The sequence below is a fragment of the Cavia porcellus genome, unplaced genomic scaffold (assembly GCF_034190915.1).
Source record: "Cavia porcellus strain 051 isolate PalLab524CR breed Dunkin Hartley unplaced genomic scaffold, mCavPor4.1 scaffold_2, whole genome shotgun sequence".
NCBI classification, from domain to species: Eukaryota; Metazoa; Chordata; class Mammalia; order Rodentia; family Caviidae; genus Cavia; species Cavia porcellus.
Genome location: NW_026947485.1, coordinates 117,600,759 through 117,605,695, shown reverse-complemented (window position 1 = coordinate 117,605,695; position 4,937 = coordinate 117,600,759). Strand labels below are relative to the sequence as shown.

General features: G+C 44.1%; 1 long non-coding RNA gene across 1 annotated transcript; it reads left to right on the top strand.

Moving 5' to 3' along the window:
* The first annotated feature begins 398 nt into the window (after positions 1-398).
* On the top strand, positions 399-4,299 carry LOC134472869 (uncharacterized). The gene is made up of 2 exons (XR_010042846.1): positions 399-709; positions 3,313-4,299. It is a non-coding gene; the product is annotated as an uncharacterized LOC134472869 (long non-coding RNA).
* The last annotated feature ends 638 nt before the right edge of the window (positions 4,300-4,937 follow it).

Below are 4,937 nucleotides of genomic sequence, written 5' to 3'. Positions count from 1 at the left end.
GAAAAAGAGATAACCAAGACAATATCCAAACAATAGCTGGTATTTTTAAAACAGCAATTGAGTACAGCTTCATGAAAGCCTTGGAGGTAGACGAGGAAGAAACACAGAAGGCAGCTCAAGAATCAAGATTCAAAAAATAGACAACATAAAATAAATAAATAAATAAAAATATGTAGGGAGAGGCACGACTGCCCCATTGCTGCCTCCCCGTCTCTCTCTCCTATGGGTATATGATGCACCTGCCTACATTAACCATAATGCTCTCCTGCTTATGTCACATACCCGGACGTGACGATACCCTGTTGTATTCATCCCCGTAGCCTCTTCCTGTCCCAGCAACCTGCCCTTGGCCTATAAAAGATGTGATCACTTCCTGAATAAACGAGGCTTGATTGGACTCTCTCGACTTGCTTCCCTCTCTCTTTGTTTCCCCACTGTTTCTATTTCATCCCCATCCCCCCTCCAGATACACCCCAAGGATTGATCCATGGGCCAATCAAGTGGCGCCCAGCGTGGGGGCTCCTGGCATGGGGGAGTTAACGAGGGAGCCGTTCGAGAATGCAGGCTAAAAGTGGAAGCAAATTGAATCAAGGACCGTGGCTAGAAGTGAAAGCAAACCAAATCAAGGACCAAGGCTAGAAGTGAAAGCACATTAAATCAAGGACCGAGGCCTGCATGGACGACTGCCCAGAGTGCCGCCCGAGTCAAGGTGAGTGAACGGCAACACCATTCCCTTTCCCAGACATGGGTCAAGCATTGAGCGAACATAAATTGTTCATGGGAAGCCTCAGCAAGGCATTAAAGACAAGAGGGTTAAGGGTTAGAATAAAAGAATTGTTGCAGTATTTTCAATTTATCCATAAACTTTGCCCTTGGTTCCCCCTAGAGGGCTCTATAGATACCAAGAGGTAGAAAAGAGTAAGAGATGCTCTAAAAGATTATTATAAGGTTTTCGGTCCAGAAAATGTTCCGGTGACCACCTTTGCATATTGGAATTTAATTTCTGAGCTGCTTGCCCAGCAGCATACAGATCCTCAGATTGAGGAGACGGTCGCACAATGCCCTCCAAGCTACACAGCCTTATAGTGCTCCTAAGATGGTGCCTTCCTCCAGCAGGCTTCATGGCACTCTTAAAATGGCACTTGCCTCACTTCTGCCACAACAGGGTGGGCCCCTCCCCAAAATTGCATTTCCGATGACGGAAACAAACGTACCTCCCCAAGATGGCGCCACACAGCCGCAAGACAGCATGAGCGCCACGCTGCTAGCTCCACAAGTCATTAGAACCCATATGCCATTCACAGTGGCAGCTTTAAAAGAATTAAAGATAGCAGTTGCCCAATATGGCCTTACAGCTGCTTTCACTCTTGCTGTTTTAAATTCTCTGGCTGACGGCTGGCTCACACCTACAGATTGGCAAAGATTGACCCAAGTGATTTTATCCAGTGGGGATAATCTTTTGTAAAAATCAGAATATACAAAAAATTGCAAAGAGACCACCAGGCGCAATACACAAGCCCGGCAGTGGGTGGGACCTTAATATGTTAATAGTGGAGGATGCCTATGCCAACAGAGAGGCCCAAAACCAATTTAAGGGCAATATGAATTCCTCAGGAGCATTAAGCAGGGGCTGGAGATTTAGCTCAGTGACATAAGCGAAGCACAAAGTTGTGAGTTCAGTCCCCAGGGCTGGAGATTTAACTCAGTGGCACAGTTGCCTGCCTGATAAATAAAAGGCTGTGAGTTCAATCCCTGGTACCATTGACATTGAAACCGCTTGTCAGCAAGGCCTTGCTATGGCTGCTGCCTTGCAAGGGTTTACAGTTAAACAGTTGTTATCTTAAAAGCATAAACAAAACTGTTTTACCTGTAGAGAGACTGGTCATTTTACAAAAAGACTCCAGAGATAGAGATTCCAATGTCAATTACTTTGACTCATTTAACTGATCGGAGTGATATCGGTCTAGTCTCTTAAGTTTAATTTCAGCATATGTAAGAATGGGGACAGCTGCTAAAAGGAGAATGAGAGACACTATGGTAGTTATTATTGTCTTCCCCAATGTCAGATCTTAAAAACCTGAGGAGCCCTCATCATCCTGTAATGATTTGATTAGTTCTATAATATGCAGTGTGTATGTAATGTGCATAAAGATGGGCACAACTGTTTGGAGGAAACTAGAGATAATTAAGTAAACAGTAAAGATCTCCAGTGGACTTGCTTTAAAATCTGTATTTCTTTAAATCTTTTTTTTAAACTGTTTTGTTCTGTTTTGATATGTTTGGTCTTGCCCTCTTTGAGATAAAAAACAAGTGTGTAGGATTGATAAACATATTACTAAGTTTTTGTTGGATCATTGAACAGAACTGTTGGCAGTGTCACTATTTAAATGTCACTTTACATATTTTAATTTTGTAACCTGAACAACTATTTCTAAGATGACAATATGTAACTTATCAACTGGTGATTTCTTACCATTTATTTTTCTGTAATGCTGTATTAAGATCACTAGAAAACAAGCCAGACAGATAGTAAAAAATTGCCTGTCTTGTGCCGTACACCTCCCAATTCCACACTTTGGGGTTAATCCTAGAGGACTTATCCCAATGCATTACGGCAAATGGATGTCACCCACATTCCTGAGCTTGGCAGTCTTAAATATGTTCATTTAACTATAGCTATCTTTAGTGATTTCATTTATACCTCTCCCCGGCCTGGCAAAGCTACCAGACATGTTGTTAGCCATGTGTTGGCCACCTTGTCGGTTTTGGGATGCCCACAGCAATTGAAGGCTGGTGGTTGTCCAGGCTATGCTTGTTCTGCCTTTGCTCATTTCTGTCAACATCTTAATATTGATCATATAAAAGGCATACCTTATAACCCTCAAGCTCAAGGCATAGTTAAAAGGGCACATCTTTCCCTAAAACTCACTGTTGATAAAATAAAAAAAAGAGGGGAATGGTACTCCACAAGGAGGACACCTAAAAATATTCTATCTCCTGCCTTATTAATCCTTAATTTTTTAAATTTGGATGCTTCTGGACAGTCAGTAGCCATGCATTTTTGGCATTCTGAAACACAAAAGCAATTTGCTTCTGTACTATGGAGAGACCCTCTGACTAATTCATTGCATGGCCCTGACCTTGTTCTCATATGGGGACACAGTTCAGTATGTGTTTACTCTCAACAAGACAGAGAGGCTAGATGGCTACCTGAGTGCCTTGTAAAACAAGTATACAGTTCTTCAAAGACCCCATGTGATGCCCAGGAATAATGTCATTTCCTGAGGCACAACCCCCTGTGCTCTTTTACAGATGACACAACTCCTCTGAGCCTTATGCTGCCTACTCAGCCTTCTCCTCAGACCGTACCACACCCATGGTGGATTTAGACCCCCGCCAAACAGACTACAACTGCTGACAGCCATGCACACAACCCCCGTGACTGTGGAGGAGGCTCTTTTCAGTCTGGAGGACCACAAACCAGCCAAATAGACTGCAGAAAAAAGTTGCTTCTATGTCAATCAGTCCGGTGTTATGCGAGGCAAGCTCCAAGAAACAGAAGAACAGCTTCAACAGTGACTACAACAAATGGATGCAAACCCCTTCTCCTCAAAGTGGGGGGGGGGACTTTTCCCTTACCTAGCGCCCCTTTTGGGTCCCCTAGCTGCCCTGTTGCTTCTCCTATCTGTGGGTCCTTGTATTTTTCAGAGGATTATGATGCTCATTAATAACTGGATAGACGTGTTTATGGCAAAGCCCATTCAGGTACACTATCACCAGATGGAGATGGCAGATCAACAAACCTACCAGGAAGGAATTCCCACGAGTGGCCCATATGATGATATGAACTAACTGCCCTGTGGCAAGGGACAGGCAGCCAGAGACGGGCAACTAGGACAAACATGTTACTCCATCGGCTGCCTAAGACAGGCACAGGACCAATTGCTGTCCTGCAAGCCCATGACGGGTAAGGACTGGTTGGGTTCATGTAATGAGGTTCCTTGACCTAACACAGGCACTGTCCTCACAGGGCCTGCCATACTCCTGATTAAATAATACAGAAAGGGAGGAGATATACGGAGTGGCATGACTGCTCCATTGCTGCCTCCTCATCTCTCTCTCCTATGGGCATATGATGTACCTGCCTATGTTAACCATAATCCTCTCCTGCTTATGTCACATACCCGGACGTGATGATGACCCTGTTGTATTCATCCCCGTAGCTCTTCCTGTCCCACCAGCCCGCCCTTTCCCTATAAAAGATGTAATCACTTCCTGAATAAACCAGGCTTGATCGGACTCTCTCGACTTGCTTCCATCTCTCTTTGTCTCCCCCCTGTTTCTATTTCATCCCCATTCCCCCTCCAGGTACACCCCATGGATTGATCTGCGGACCGGATCAAAAATAGACAATATCCAGGAAATTCAAGGAAAACTGAGAAGACAATACATGAGTGTAGAAAACTGCAAGACACTCTCCTTTCTGTGAGAATTCTCATAGGAATAAATCAAGTTTTAAGGAAGCAGAGAAAAAGGAGAGAGCATACCAACCCAAGGAGAAAAATAAACAAGGTGTAGAATCAGATTAAGATTCCCAAGTTTGGGACCTGGGCCCTCACCAGGTCACGTGCTGGTGAGGGCTCAGGAAGTGTTCCAGCTGTTTTTCAGTTATGCTCCACTACCTTGGGTCACATGCCACGACTGGTTTTCTGAATGGTTATTGCACCAACCTTAGTACTTCTGTAATCTAAACCCTTCTTTATCAGATGAGGAATCTGGGGTTTAGAGAAATGCACAGTGGGGCTGGGGATTTAGCTCAGTGGCATAAGCGCCTGCCTTGCAAGCAGGCAGTCGTGAGTTCGATCCCTGGTACCGATAAAAACGAAAAAGACAAAAAAAATATTAAAAAAAAAAAAGAAATGCACAGCTGGACTGAT